The 17,076-nt window shown below is 43.4% G+C and overlaps 1 long non-coding RNA gene across 1 annotated transcript; it reads left to right on the plus strand.

The window, feature by feature from the left end:
• Positions 1-1,933: 1,933 nt before the first annotated feature.
• On the plus strand, positions 1,934-5,867 carry LOC122133243. The gene is made up of 3 exons (XR_006152644.1): positions 1,934-2,379; positions 4,715-4,884; positions 5,310-5,867. It is a non-coding gene; the product is annotated as an uncharacterized LOC122133243 (long non-coding RNA).
• Positions 5,868-17,076: the final 11,209 nt, after the last annotated feature.

Genomic DNA, 17,076 nt, shown 5'->3' on the forward strand with positions numbered 1-17,076 from the left:
ATATGTGAATTCTTCCATTTTGATATGTGACACTCCGTGTTGAGATGTACGAGGCCCTCCTACACAGCTGTGACAGACAGGTCCTCACTCAATCCCTCCCCGCACCTATATTTTTTCATCCCTCCCTCCCTCCATCCCTCCCTCCATCCATCCCTCCATCCCTCCCTCCCTCTCCAAGCAGATGCCATCACGGCCAAGGACACGGTGGTGTCAGCGAGGCGTTGGGGAGACATCGTTCATCAGGGCGTATCGTAATGGGAACCTCCCGGTGACAGTGGTCATCAGGACACGAAAGCAAAAGGCCCCATAAACATTACATGACAGATGGCCAGGGGGACAGGGAGAGACAGGGGGAGGAAGGGAGAGAGAGAGAGAGAGAGAGAGAGAGAGTGAGTGAGAGAAAAAATAAAAGCAAGAGAGAGAGAGAGAAAGAAAGAAAGAAAGAAACAGACAGACAGAGAGGAAGGAGGAAAAGAGAGAGTGAAAAGAGTGTGCATGAGAGTGCAAAAGGAGAGACGTACACAGAGAGTGAGAGGAAGGGTTAGAGGAGGTGGATAGCGCGTGCTGCTAATATTCGACCGTGTGTGAGAGACGAGTGGACACAGCAGACAGTGTGGCATTGTGTGTCCAGTGCGAGAGCTGCTAGTAATCAGTAGCATTCTCCCCGTAGGGCCATAAAGATGGGAGCCAGTTGCAAACACGTCCACAAGGGAGCCATAACGTGTTACGAGCTCTGGTAGAGCATCCAGTCCTGGCTGTAAATACCACCCACTCCATAACTGCGCGGTAGATGGAGACTTTTACCGGAATAAAGACAATGCTCACTAGAAAACAGTCAAAAAATGTCCAAACAAATTCCAAAGTATAAGGTTCATTCTCTCTGAGTCATTGCAGTCACCATCCTTCTCCCTTTACAGTGAACATTATGTCCAATTATAAGCTGAGGGCTTTCAAAGTAAGGAGATATTTTTCATCAGAAGGCACTCTTTTTTTCTCTCTCTCCCTCTCTTTAAGCCCTTTTTTCCTTTCCCTCATCAGTTTAATTAGCTTGCGTTTGTTTCACTTTTCCTCCTCTTCGTTTGTTTACGCTCATGTCAGTCCCGACACTGGCCAATTAGTACAGTGAAATGGTTTAACCTCCACAACATGCCAACACTCAAAACAGGAGGAGAAATGATCGGGATGTTTATTGTAAGTGTGAAGTGAGAGTTTCTCCCTGCTGTTTGGAAACGAGTAACGGTAGGCCTCGGCGGTAGCAGACCACTAACAGCTCACTGCTATTAGACCCAAGGAAAGTGAGGAATATTGCACATGTTGCTCAAGTTTTTTTCTTTATAGACATTACAGTGGCAGTGTATCTAGTTTTTTGTTTTTGTTTTAGTTGTTTGTATTTAGAAACTTTTGATAACGGTGGAGCTGGGAAAACAGAAAGAAAAGAACACCTGTATGAAGGAAGACAGACACAAACACACACCAAGACAAAAAAAAAAACACAATAAAGATGGCATAATTAGGGGTGGGGGTTGATAGCGCTGAAATATTGCAGAAAGAATGTGAAAGTGAAGCAGTGTGAACATTAGGTGAGAGCAGAGTGTGGAGGTTTGTCTGAGAATGGTGATATGTCACTGGATCCCCGAGGAAGGGTTCAGTCGCAGACACCCCATCAAATTACTTGTTTTGCATTGTGCGCAGGCCAATTTTGGACCACTTGTTATGTGCAATGACAGTGGTAGGCGGGTGTGTTTGTGTGTGTGTGTTTGAGGAGAAGTTCCTGACAAGTGACAAAATGTGAACGTGCCCAAGAGATCTGTATGAGCAGCCCTCTTTTAGTTCTTAAATGTGAACTGATATTTTCATAACAATGCTCAACACTGGGATGGAACATTAACTCTAAAAACACCACTGTGGCACCTCCATTCAAGTAAGTTTGGGGATAGGCCAGTGTTGTAGTACTGAGTCCAGGACTTGTGACTCGACTTGGTCTTGAGCACTGATGACTCTGACTCGAGCATTGATTGCATTCGGATTTAAAGTTCGAGACGAGGTAGGACTGGGTGACATACAAGTATATAAGGTACTGATATTTTTTCAAACAAGATATAGGATGAGACAATACCGTTTATACCAATATAGTTTGATGTTGCGTTAAATAACGCATTTCTTCCGTAAACATGCCAGTGTTTGCTCCTCTCATCTTCTCTCTCACTCTCTGCGCAACCCCGCCCCTACTCTCCCTCTGCGTCTGCACAAGTCCTCTAGCCATAGTGGCCAGAATGTTTCCATGAATATAAAGAGTTGTAAACAGTATTATTGACTTATATTTAAACACCTAAAGACGAATTCAGACCCAGTATTTTTCGGAATGGCATGGACACTAAAGTGAGTAACATTAACTTTGAAGTTAAATATAGCTCAACTTTGGCACCAGCAACAGGTCTAATTGGCTAACTGTTAGCTAATGAAGCTAACATGGTTTGTCATCCAACTTCAGTCACAGCACGACACATTTTTATTCTTATAACAGAGCAAGTTAACTCCAGTCCTTTCTAAATAAACACACTTCTCAAAAAGACAGAAGACAATTACCCTACCTGCTGAGATATCTTTATGATTGTGAAATAAATCTCTGGTTTCGTCCATTGCACTTGCAGTGGTGTTTATTGTAGACAATAAGGTTTAGTGCTAGCATAACATCTGCGGGGGAAAAAGCAAGCAATCTGGTGCTTTGTCTGAAGCTAATTCTTTCGGTGGTCAGGTGTATTGGTATACCGGTACCTGTTTGATGACAGATTGTAATCACACTGGGTTATGATTACATAGCCTGTTTATGGTATACTATGTCACGTGGTGGAACTCTCCAGAGATTTTCTTTGCTCTCAGGTGAGTGCATTTACAGCCTGGGCACATCCCTGACACTTCAGCAAATAAGTATATATTTTCCCAAGAACAGATTGCTAATCATTTTATGCCTATTACGTAAATGCTTAAAATAGGTCCATTATTTTAAAAAGAAAATAATTTGAAATCAAAACCTATATGCACTATTCATGCGGTTCAATCATGTTCCAGCATAATGGTTATATTAACACTAGGGCTGTCAAGCGATGAAAAAAAAATCGAATTAATTACATGATTTGTCATTAATTAATCTAATTTAATCGCATATATGAATTTGCCGTGAGAAGCATTTAAAAATCTGTCAGATTTGTCATTGACGTAAAGTGACAAAGTAAACAAGCTTTGGCAGTGTGATGTTCACCACACATTAATGGCAAACAACAGATATTTCAGGGGACTCAACTCGGACTCTTCTTTAGTGACTCAGACTTGGACTCGAGACTCGAGACTCGAGACTTATCCCCGACTTGGACTTGAGGCTTAGTGACTCGACTACAACACCGGGATAGGCTTCACTCAAAGCATGTTTTATATTTGAATTGTTGTCTCATATTATTCATCCCCATTATCCTAATGCCCCTCTTGTTATTTGGTCTATTGGGAGGGAAAAAAGTTAATTAAACTATCCCTATTACCTGTAAATGTCACTGTAAATTGGACTGTAAATTGCTTCACTTTTTCGGGGCACTTTTGTACATCTAAATGCACACTTGCCCTCACCTAGAGACCGGCCATCACTCACTGAAGCAATGGCTCTTTTTCTCTATTAATAATGCAGTAGTGGACCCACTCTAATGCAAATGGATTAAAAAAAAGTGAAGGTGTGTGTCTTTTTTTTTTTTTGGTCGCATGCTGTTGATGCACTACTATTTCAACATCACTCATTGATTCTCTTTACTCGCTCCTACAGTTGCAGCTGAATGGTAGAGAAGCTCACAGAAATCTTCTCTCCATGACTGTCAGAGTGATTGATGGGATGTGCACGTAATCATTGCACTTCCATCGGATGCATGAGTCTGGAGTGGGTAGAAAATATTAGCCTCGGAAGGTTCCAGAATGACAGTGTGCAGTGCGGCAGTTGGCTTGAGATTCACGTCTTCTCTGGAGAGACCTCAGTTCTCAATTCACATTGTTTTTCCAGAATCATTTTTTTCTGTGGATTTGATCCCACCAAACTCTCCAGTTATTACGTGAGACTGTCTTGAGACTTTCTTCAAGCATTACCACAAGGACAGTGCCCATGACCTTTCAGCCAGGTAACGCATGCTGTTGTGCAGTTCCTGGTGTACTGAACAGGCCATAGAGAGCAGCCAGAGAGGGCATAGTGTCACAGGAGATCATTATTCATGCACTCGCAAATTTCAATCACATGTGAGCACATGACACACAGTCAGTCTTTATGTGTACATACGCTGGGAATGGAGATCTGGAGGTCCATCTCAGGACAAAGAAAAGGGTGTTTGTTTGCCTGTTGTACATAGAAGAGATATATGAATGTTAAGACTGCACTGCATTTTCTCCTAAGGTTTATTAATATCACCAAAGTCAACAGATGCACTTTGCACTGTCAATTCAAAGTTCTCCAAACCATACCATACAGTCCAACTATTCAACTGTGGAACTGACCTGTGGTTAAGAAACTGCAGAGAGGCATCCTTACATTTAAAAAACTGTGGCTGGTGTACATGCGTGTCAGCCATTCCACGTTTACACTCAACAGAATAGCAGACAAGTTAATCTGTTGCCAGACACAGTCCTGTAGATACTGATTCTTTATTTCCATTGCTTTGTTTCTTTTCTCACCTTGTATTTGCAGGCACTCCTGGTAAGCAAACGCACCAAGGCTGGGAATGTATGTGCAGAGAAAGGGAGAGGAAAGGAGAGGAAAGGAGAGGAGGAAAGAGGAGAGGAGAGGAGAGGAGAGAAGAGAAGAGGGGTTTTTGATGCCTGGGGGACAGGAGCCCTCACGCCGCAGGATGGAGAAAGGTGAGCAGGAAACAGAAGGCGCCCATGGAGGAGGTATATGACATCTGTCAGGATCCAGGGAGGGGGGAGGGACACGGCCCCTCCCTCCACCGGCCCGGGGGTCACATCTCCGCCAGCACTCACTGAAGTTGTCACGACACACACTGACACTTCTTTGGCAAATGGCGGCCAAAGTCCCAGACGAGGGTTGACATCTCAGTGCGCTCACTTCTACTTTAATGAATTTATTTGAAATATTTTTTTTTGTACCACCCTCCCCCCTAAATACATGTATACAGGTACACACACACACACACACACACAAACACACACACACAAACACACACACACACACACACACATAGATAGGCACACTCATGATTGTGCACACAGATCCACTTCTCTCAGCGTGACTAAAATGTCATGGAGTTTCTTTTTTTCTCTAGGCCGTTTGTTCTGGACGTGGGAAGGTCAGTTGTCAGGGCCAAGGTCGACAAACAAACAAAAAGACGAAATAACAACAGGAGAAACAATGGCAGAAATGTGTGAGGTGTTTTTTTTGTTCCTTCATCTGAGCGGAAGATGATGGCATGCAGCACGTTTCTTCCTCTGTACTGTCCTCTCCCCCCCATCGACAACCCAGCACACCCCCTGAGCTGGGCAGATTTATGTCCAGGGGGTCAGCATCATCTCCACTGCATCTCAAAACCACAACACTGTTTGATGTGGTTCTATATTGAAAAAAGAAAATCATCCTTGAATACATTAAACTCATTACTACAACATATTTGACTGTCTTTGCAATACCAATGATTTCTTTTCTCTTTTTTTTTTTTTTTTGCATGGCAAAGTTAAAAGGTGACACCAACGAACACACATTCAGAAAACAAAAGAAAGAAATATAACAAAGGTGTTTAGGGTTAAGGGTTTTTGGGATTCCATCAGAGATACTCACAAGTTGAATACTGTAACATATAAAGAAGTAGAGTTAGAAACGTAAATGTTCTGCCAAGTACCATCATTTTTTTAAGCCACATTTGCTTGGTGATACTGCAGTACGTGATGTAAAAATGTATATAAAAAAAAGAAGTGGATCAGCTTCAGCAGTGCATAGAGCACACTGAATATAGAACCAGCACTCTATTTAGTTTCTGCGGCTTAGTGGTGTTTTGTGTGAATGTGTCTGTGTGTAGGTGAGTGTGTGTGTTTCTTGCTTTTTTTTCCAGGCTATTGTCTTTGCTCTTCTGTCTGTTCTTGACATTGGAGACGACAGGTGTCGGTGGGGTGGGGATGGTGCTTGTCGAGTGGGTGGGAGGAAGGGGGAGAGGGGGGGGGGGGGCACGGTGCAGCGCACTGGAAAGAAAACAATCTTTAGCTGCCTGTGGCTGAAAGCTAGCTGCTCCAGGCAACAGGGCCTTCAGCATTTAGCTGGGGGCACAGTAGCGGAATCACAGCCACCGCTGTACCCTTGCGGCACCAATCTGGAGCACTTACTGTCAGCCCTTTTGCACTTCTTTATACTATCTCTCCAGCTTTTTTCCCTTTTTTCCTTTTTTTTTTGCTCATTACCTTCATTATTTTTTGAGGCGGCACTTCCTTTGAATGACTCGAAAATGTGCCAGCGTAATTTAAAATAATGCAGTTTAAAGAAAAAGAACTCTGTGAAGCTTAATGTTTGTGCCGCATCGTTTTGGCAACAAATGTTAATCCTGTTGAATGTAGCCTGCTGTTTAGAATGTTATATCTGATTGTGTACATCCCACAATGAACCTGATTTAAAAATGCACAGAATAGATTACATACAGTGGCTTGCAAAAGTATTCAAACCCAAGTCATTAACATTTTCACAATTACAAAAGATACTTACACATGTTTTCCTGATCAGTAAATCTATTGTAAACATTTATGGTCTAGTATATTTCCAAAGGCAATATATTTTATTAATCTTTTAACATTACAAATTAATACATTGAAAACTGAAATATAAGTATTCAACCCCCTGTGCGTTTGAGTTCCAGATTATGGCAGATGACAAATTATTCACAAATAATTGGTGCCAATAAGAGGTGCCACTTATTTGATCATAATTAGAGTGTTTAAAGCAGAGGTCTTTGGAGATAAAAACACTGTCTAAAGGGCCAGGTTGGCTATGAGTGTTTAAAGCAGAGGTCTTTGGAGATAAAAACACTGTCTAAAGGACCAGGTTGGCTATGAGTGTTTAAAGCAGAGGTCTTTGGAGATAAAAACACTCTGTCTAAAGGGCCAGGTTGGCTATGAGTGTTTAAAGCAGAGGTCTTTGGAGAAGAAAACACTCTGTCTAAAGGGCCAGGTTGGCTATGAGTGTTTAAAGCAGAGGTCTTTGGAGATAAAAACACTGTCTAAAGGGCCAGGTTGGCTATGAGTGTTTAAAGCAGAGGTCTTTGGAGAAGAAAACACTCTGTCTAAAGGGCCAGGTTGGCTATGAGTGTTTAAAGCAGAGGTCTTTGGAGATAAAAACACTCTGTCTAAAGGGCCAGGTTGGCTATGAGTGTTTAAAGCAGAGGTCTTTGGAGATAAAAACACTCTGTCTAAAGGGCCAGGTTGGCTATGAGTGTTTAAAGCAGAGGTCTTTGGAGATGAAATCACTCTGTCTAAAGGGCCAGGTTGGCTAAGAGTGTTTAAAGCAGAGGTCTTTGGAGATAAAAACACTCTGTCTAAAGGGCCAGGTTGGCTATGAGTGTTTAAAGCAGAGGTCTTTGGAGATGAAATCACTCTGTCTAAAGGGCCAGGTTGGCTATGAGTGTTTAAAGCAGAGGTCCTTGGAGATAAAAACACTCTGTCTAAAGGGCCAGGTTGGCTATGAGTGTTTAAAGCAGAGGTCTTTGGAGATAAAAACACTCTGTCTAAAGGGCCAGGTTGGCTATGAGTGTTTAAAGCAGAGGTCTTTGGAGATGAAATCACTCTGTCTAAAGGGCCAGGTTGGCTATGAGTGTTTAAAGCAGAGGTCCTTGGAGATAAAAACACTCTGTCTAAAGGGCCAGGTTGGCTATGAGTGTTTAAAGCAGAGGTCTTTGGAGATAAAAACACTCTGTCTAAAGGGCCAGGTTGGCTATGAGTGTTTAAAGCAGAGGTCTTTGGAGATAAAATCACTCTGTCCAAGGGCCAGGTTGGGAAATAGCAGAGGAAATGAAGGAAAGGTGATTCAAATGCTTACGTGAGAAAAAGACTCCAAGAAAATATCCAAGTGTTTGTGTGTCCAATGGAGCACCATTGGTCCATAAGAAGAAAACAGATGGCACATCAGACTCCCAGGTGCTTTGTAGAAAAGGCTGTACCCCAAACCAAGCATCCGAGGAAGATATTGACTGGTGAGGGAGGCCACCACAGTCCAGCCATCACCCTGAACAATCAAAGCTCAGTGGCTGGAATTGGGGTGCAGGTGTAGGAGTTCACAATCTGAAGAACTACCCATGAAACTGGACTCTATTGGAGGGCGGCAATAAAAAGCCATTGTTTTAGAAAATCCACATTAAATGGAGGTGGAGGTTGCTTAAGATGTGAGAAAGGGTTTATTGGTCATGTGAGATCAAAATAGAGCTTTCTGGCCAACCCATAAAGTGGTACAAGTGACGTAAATCTAACACTGTCTCAAGAAACACCATCCCAATCATGAAATACGGCAGTGGTAACACCATGCTGTGGGCATATTTGTCAGATGCAGGAACTGGTAAACTGGTAAAGGGAGAATAAATGGAAATATATTCTACACCATATCACAAGAACACCCGTTGAAGCCTGTTGAGAGGGATTACCTACCAGTAGGAGAATTCCCCAAGGCAGAAGGCTAACGCACCTCTGGAGTGGTTCAAAAACAGTCAAGTGAATGTTCTAGAATGACCCGGTGAAAGCCCCTGGTCAACATCCTACTGGAGACTCTGTGGCAGTACAGTCCAGTACCGCCATCGCATGACCCTAGATGTTCTAAATTCTACCCCAAACAAGGGGGAGAACAATGTCCAAAGTTGGTAATGACTCACTTCAAAAGACTTAAGGCTGTCATTGTAGAAAAGGGGTTCTCTAACAAGTATTAATGTATAGGGGTACAAGAATGCAAGCATAATATTTTAGTTTTTAATTGATTTACTTTTAATTTTAGGAGACAAATTACTTATTTAGCCTTTAGACATATACTACAGCATAAGTGTTCACAATGAAAATGCTGATTGGGAAAATAAGTGTAAATATCTTTTGTAAAACAGAAAATGGTGATGGCTTTCAAGGGTGTTGAATACCTTTACAAGCCACTGTACTGCTAAAATAATCCCAGTATCATTTGAGAAACTCATGGCAAAAATAATCCCATTTAATCTTAAATCATATTTTGCAAAATGACACTTGCTATCTGAATGTTCACTCTTTGAATTGTTGCATTTAATTGTGCATAACGGAAGACAAAATGGTGTGTTTGGGCATGTTGGTGCTATTGTGCATTTTTGTACAGAGCATGAAGCGCATGAGTCAATATATGATGGATTTTGAGCAAGTACGGACACTGTTGCTCCAAATCTCAATCCTTTCTTCCTAAAACATATTTTCCTATAAAATCAAATATAATTTTCTTGATTTTTTTTACTCATAATTAAACTTGGCCTTCTATGGTATTGTGTCCATTGAACCCCGTCTAATGGCACAAATCATTATTTTGCCATGAGTATGGACAGATATCAATAGAGTTATTGTTATTTCAGTAGCCATCGCCTCAACAGATTCCTGAGGCACTGGAGTCAGCCACGGTGAGAAAGCAAAAGAAAGTCAGAGAAAAAGTATAAACTGTCATCAATTAATGTTAATAAAGATTACCTGATGATGGTACAGCAACACATATAATACAAAGCCTCTTAAGTTAGTATTCACATGCTGTTTGTCGGTTCGACACAGTTACTTAAGCTCTGCTAATGTCATGAAGGCTAAATCACATTCTTTTTCAAGGCTGCTTAATTAAATGTGTTTTCAACCATTTCAATGTAACAGGATTTAAAACATCCTTATTCCCATAATACAGCGGATGGAGTCTAAAGACATATTTTTATTAAAAACTCAGAGTCTCTAGGCCTGCACAGCTGAAATCAATTACAGTGAATGAAAATGTATCTGCTCCTGCAGACTCATAGAAAAGAAGAGGAGAGGAGAGGAGAGGAGAGGAGAGGAGAAGAGGAGAGGAGAGGAGAGGAGAGGAGAGGAGAAGAGAAGAGAGGAGAGAAATGGAGAAGGCCATGTGAGGAGATGACTGGATGAAATGAAATAGACACAGTGCATACTATCATCCCTGACATTCTGTAGGGCTTGACCTTAACAGAGGAGGATCATGTCGGTGTGTGAGAGAGGAGAGGGAAGGGTAGCATGAGCAGGGAACCAGAGACCAGTCCCTCAGAGTGCTCACAGGAAAGACACACACACACACACACACTTAAACCTCAGAATCAAACACTCTCATCTGTTTACCCTAGGATCATGGAAATTGGCTTTGCAATCCTGGTGCAAATTCCCCCCAGACCCCTCAGACAGTCAGGAGGTGTCAGAGGGAATCAGCGATGCTCAGTCCTCTCAGAGGTAGTCTAAACACAATCATCCAACTGATCTGACTCCAGTACTGGCCATGTTAGAAGAATAAGCATTAAAGTTAGAAGCAGAAAGTAAGCAAGATAGGGAGAATAGAAAGAAAGAAAGAAAGAAAGAAAGAAAGAAATGAACAGGGGAGCTACTACAATAAAGCTACAAAATTTCAAATGACTCAAAGATCACAAGAATGAATGAAGGAAAGAAAGAGAGACAATGGGTAGAGGAACTATGATCCAGCTACATCATCTCAACTGCTAAGTTCCCTTTCAAATAGCTCATCAATTCATACATGAATATGATGCTTGAGGCTTCACCATCACACCCATTACAAATGCTAATTTATTTTCCACGCAGCAAATTATCATAAGCAGATACATACAACAGTTCAAAGTACCAGAAACAGAAGATCATTGTTATTTGATGATATTTGCCAATATTACAGAACTGTTTGTGAGTAGGTGTTGTGTCGCTCATCATTAAAACAACTGTGAATCGGTAAACATTCCCTCTCATAGTAGTCAGGTATATGGATACATTTAACCCAAAGTGAGAAGACTGTGTGTGTGCGTGTGTGTGTGCGTGTGTGTGTGTGTGTGTGTGTGTAACGGATCTGGCCTCTCATAATCCCAACACTGCATCCTGACCCAAACAATATCAACAAACGAATAGAAAACAGGCCATGAAAGCCAACCAACCTGCCTGTGTTTCCGTGCTCTGTCTGCCATTGTGAACGGGGGTGTGTAGGTTCCTCCGTGTTAAAATGCACACCTTGTGCTCCGTGTCCATCCTTTTCTAATCGGAGGCAGATTTAAAGGCAGCCATTATCACAGTATATAAAAATATTATTGACCTTTGGGAGCCAGGGCTAGCTTGGAGTGGAAGAGGACTTTTAGTGGGGGGTGCTGGACAGGCCATAGCTCATGCTGATATTAACATATGCCAGTCTTCCTAAATGTTCCAGGTCTCTTTATTAAAAAATTTAAGTACAACAGTATATTTTTTATGGTGCTCGTAAAGGAAGTGGTCGCTCACATTATTTTTTCATGAACAGTGAACTTTAGGAGATAACTAGAATGGATTACAAAATTAATTCAAAATAATTAATTTCAGAGGAAAGTCTCGCGTTTTATATTTTCCCAGTGAATTGCGGTGTTAATCTCCGTGGCTATCCATTTTAAAATCTATCTATCAATATGTCGGTCGGTCTCTCTATCTGTCTGTCTGTTTGTCTATTGGCCCCCTTGTCTGTCTGTCTGTCTGTCTGCACACATAGCTGACTCTGACCCTTGGCAGTGTGAGCTGCATTAATGAAGCTCAGGCCTCCATCAAAGTGGACCCCCCCCCCCCCGCCCCCCCCCCCATGACTGCGGCAGGCCCCAGGGCCATAACACAGCTCCCAGTCTCCCATTCTCACAGCGCTCAGCGTTCCCTCCGTGCCCAGGGGCCACAGAGCCCTAATACTAATCACCATTTACACAGCACAGCACAGCACCACACAATACACTCAAACACGCCACAACCAAGGCTCTGTGACTCTGGAATGGCATGGGTGAGACCGAAAAAAAAAAAAAAAATGCAGACGTAAAACGGAAACAAAGATTGCTTTTAAGGGCTCAGCCAAGAAAGAGTGGAAAGAGAGAAAGAAAGAACGAAAGAAAGAATGAGAGAGAGAGAGAGGCAGGCAGAGAGAGAGAGAGAGTGAGACACAGGCTCATCTTTTGATGCTTCTCCTCTGTGTGCTGGGAGAAGATTAAACTGGAATGTGTGCACATATGGATTGATATGTTACAGCCTAGTGGTCCGGTGCGACGGCGCGACTTGCCATGATTGATTTCTTGCCAATACGGTTGCATGTGTGAGCCCACGGCATGGCGGCGCGTTCATTTCCATCCCTCAGAAGCACCGGAACAGGGGGAGGCACACACTTGTTTTCATTTGTCGCCATGGCAACGCGAATCATAAGCGGCAGGGGAGGTCAGTTGCACGGGAGAGGGGAATCGGAGTTCAGAGACCGTGGCATGACATTGTTTGCAACCTGCTTCCCTCCTCCACTAACCACACACACACACACACACGCACACACGCACACACACGCACGCACACGCACACGCACCCGCACAGACAGACAGACAGACAGACAGACAGACAGACAGACAGACAGACAGACAGACAGACACACACACACACACACACACACACACACACACACACACACACACACACACACACACACACACACACACACACCACCTCCCTCCGTCTCCTGTATCCCTACTCCCCCTTTCATTCTTTTCGCCTGTATTCCTTATCACCACCACTTTACAGACACACACACACACACACACACACACACACACACCTCTCTCCCCGTCTCTCTCTTTCTGTCTCTCAATAGCAACCTTTATCCTTCCCCCCGACCATCTTTCTTAACCTGTCAAGCTTTGCTATTATGGCCTCTCCCTCTCTCTGAGATGTAATGTCCCTCTTGTTTGTTTATAGCTTCAGTAAGTACATAGAATGTTGAAGTCATCCACCGGGTTGATGCAGCTGTGATTGATTTTTTTTCTTTTCACGGTTCTTGATGGCCTCTTACAGCAAGCTATTAGCCATAGCATCTCGCGCTGTCCGTGTGAGTGTGTACGGTGGGATATATCCTCCATGTGAGAAAAGAAGACGCCCTCACCTCTGCTCAGGTGATAATTTGGTGTCTGATGGAGCATTAACCTCCATAACCCATCATCTCCAATTTCAATTTTTCTTCCCCCCTCTTCTTTTCACCTCTGTGATAACTTCATAGCCTTGCCACTGATTAGCAATGCAAGTGTTAAAAATGACAAGGTGTACCCAGCATTACTTCTCTTGTCTGGTTGTAGAGGGTCATATGCGGGTTGGGGATTCTAAGTTGGAGGCTTTATGTCAAGTGGAACATGACATCGGAGATGAGTGACTTTCAAAGAGTCACATCCATGGAATATGCATTTACAGGACTCACAGCGGTGATTTTCTGAATGATTCTGAGCTCCATCACACGTAATGAATATGATCTGTGTTTTTATAAATGAGTTAATGTTGCTAATAGACCGTGTGTGGCCACTCACTCACGTTCCAGTCATGATGCGCATTGGAATCAAATCAGGCATGAAGTCAGTTTAATCTCCTTTAGAAACTTTACCAAGTTGCAAAAATCTTTTTTTTTTTTTTTCCCCTTCCCCTGAATCAAAGTCCCAGTCCAATTATTAAATTGCTTCTCTTGGAGGGGGTGATGAGAGACAAGCGCACAGTGTGAGTCCCGCTCCCACAAACCTCCCCCTCAACTCCGTGGGTATCTACCTAACTCTAATTACTCAAAAAAAAAAAAAAAAAAAATGTGGAGGGATAGGAGAAGTGTTAACGCTCGTTAAATTAACACAAGCCAGTGGAGACGGCGAGCATCAGGCTCCCTAAAGGCCCCACCAGGAGTGTGGAGCGTCACTCCCCGGGCCACCATCCCCTCATGGCTCAGACTGGCTCTACCTCGCTCCTCTCCCCTGTTGATGCAGGCCTGGCCAATGTTATTCGTGCATTTAATGTATAGTTTTGATCCTGAGCCACGTCGGCAGGGGGGAGGTCGGCTTTGTTCCTTGTCCGAGGCGGCGGCGACGACTCCCCGGCTTTTCATTCGATGCGCAGTGTGTGTCTCGTGGCTAATTAGGTAAATGCATATAGGTTGTTTCGATTCCGCCGTGATTATGTACCAACTGTCATAGCCATGTTCGGAACAAAGGGTCAAAGACAGAAAGTGAGAGAGATAGAGAGGGAGAGAGAAAGACAGGGAGAGAGAGAGAGAGAGAGAAAGAAAGAGAGAGCGAAAGAAAGATAGACAGAGCGATTAAAGTCAGGTCTTTATCGTGAGGTATAACAGGAAAAGCCTGCTACCGCCCTTTGAAGCGTATTTATGAAGTTTTCATCAGTTTAACACCCCCTGTGGCTATATGTGACTTATGTATTATGTATATAGTTTATGTAGATAAAAGTGTAACTCAGTGATGGCATAAAAGTTCTTTCTTCTATCCATAAATGGCCAATTATTTCCCTCTCAGATGGATGTGCAAAAGGTCATTTGCTGTGTGGCAGGGAGCATTAGCGCACCGGGGCTGAAGCGGGGCTGTGATGTCAATTCTCTGTCAGGCCTTATCACTAGCCAGGGGCTCATTCGTGTGAGTTCATTGCTAGTGGTGACATGTGATCTGCCGTGTCCTCAAACAACACTGTGGAAGTTAAAGCACACACAACCCGACACCAACGCTGCCCTGTAACACAATTCTGAAATGAGTTGACACCGCAAACAAAACACCTCTGCTAATATCGCACTACTGTGGCGTAAGCCTTTCTACCTATCCACTATGCAAAACATGTAGCAACATGTGTTCTCTGACAAGACAACAAAATATCAGCTGAGATTTTGCGAGAGAGCTTGGGCTGATCTAACCCCACCACAACACAACACAACACACCTGTGCCTTCAACAATATATGACGACTGCCCTCGACATCACTCTGATATGGCCCTCGACTAAATATGTGCATGATTCATGTGTGAAACTAGCATTAGCATAGAACTAGGTTTTTGTCTACCTGTATCCTTGTGGTAAGTAAGTGCATATCCAGCATCCATGTGTGCTGTAAAGGCCTATGGTCAGCACATCAGCAAACACCATGTATAATATAAAATGAAAAGTTGAAAAAGAGCTAGGTTTAACTATGGCAGACTTAAAAGGAAGGACGAGGCCTTAAGTGGGGCTATTGCTTGCGTACAGAAGGTCTGTTGCACACAGTGACAGCCGAGGGGCACTTTACAAAAGTGTTGGCACTGAAGGATCTCCTGTACCACAAAAGAGCTGCCGTCAGTCAGCGGCCAACTGTCACCTTCCAGTGAGATACCCCAGGTGGGGGTGGGGGTGGGGGTGGGCTGTGACTTGACTGCATTAATGAGAGGCATGTGACAGCTGGAGAGAGAGAGATGTCGAAGAGAGAAGGGCTTTTGTCTCGTCTGGATAGATGGATAGAGGACTACACTATATCTGTCTGGGGAGAAGAATCTGTGTGTGTGTGTGTGTGTGTGTGTGTGTTTATGTGTGTGTAGGTGTGAGGTATGCAGGACATTTTGGGTCCTGGGTTGAATTAAGTCTGTGTGGGCGGAGCCTGCATGTCTATCATTCCAGGAGGGTGATGAAATACGTCCAGAAGTGAGCCAATTAGGTACAGCAAAAATCCATATGTATTTTTACACACGTACAGTATACATACTTCTTGAGCATAGTTCATGGCCAGAATACAAACACACAAATGCACGTACGCACTGCCACGTCTAACACACACACACACACACACACACACACACACACACACACACACACACACACACACACACACACACACACACACTTTTGCCTCCATTTTGAGGTTCTACTAAGGTTAACATGAAAACATAACATTCCACTAGGCCCATCCTGTGACTAGGCTACACCAGTGGCAGTGGGGAAAAAAAGAACCCAATGAAGCCACACTGGCTGGGCCACAGCAAAAGGTTTCAGAGCCCCTCAAGGTCAATTATATCACATGTAGGGTACTAAGGACACGAGCCATATTCAACCGCACAAGGAAGCCTTTACTGGTTGCACTCAAAGCGATATGACATTACCTTGCAGGGCAGTGAAGTCTGTGTGTGTGTGTGTGTGTGTGCGTGTATGCCTGCTGTGTGTGTATGTGTGTATTGGGGGTGGCAGTGACGGCGGACGGAGGTTTGACATAAATGGGTAAATCTCCATGTGTGCCAGTTCTCCTGCGGACTGGCGGAGGGAAAACAGAGCGAGAGTCTATCAGCTTGGCACCTGCTCCAGAACATTCTTGATGAAGCAAAGGTTGTCTTCATTAGGCGCATTAATATTCATGACGAATGGTAATTTTGACACAGAAAAGGTCTCAGTAACCTTTTCTTGCACATTTTTTTTTTTTTTTTTACTTCTCAAGGAAATTACAGTCCGGCAATGACTTAATTAATGCTTGGTTTCTGCGCCTGTCGTTTGAAGGGGCTGTCACTTTAGGTCTGTGGTATCTGTCAGAAAAAGCAGGATTGAGAGTGAAAAGAGGAGGCATGCTAAAAGAAAGAAAGAGGGAGAGAGAGAGAGGGAGAGAAAAGAGAGAGACAAGGACACAGAGATACACAGATTTTTCCACCATATTGCCATATCTTCCCAGACCATTTTGTCATCTACTCTGTATGATTATGCTTTCAACTGCACTGTGTTTTTTTTTTAGTTTGTTAATGAGTTCGTAGATGTGACAGAGTATGCAAGAAATTAGTGTAATGGGTTCGTGACAATCATTTATCTTCATGCGCTGTTGTCAGATATAACACAAAGGGTCATAAATACACTGTTGTCAAATGCAACCCTTTTGGCCAGAGAGAAAAAGTGAGGGAGTGAAGGGGAGGGAGAGGGAGAGGGAGAGAGGGAGAGAGAGAGAGAGAGAGAGAGAGAGAGAGAGAGAAGAAGCTAATGGCATTGAATGCAAAATATACAACATCAGGCCTGGTGCTTATTGTACAGAGGGCCTGAGTGGCTGGCTGGATTTTATT

Source organism: Clupea harengus, chromosome 11, assembly GCF_900700415.2.
Source record: "Clupea harengus chromosome 11, Ch_v2.0.2, whole genome shotgun sequence".
In the NCBI taxonomy this organism is placed as follows: Eukaryota; Metazoa; Chordata; class Actinopteri; order Clupeiformes; family Clupeidae; genus Clupea; species Clupea harengus.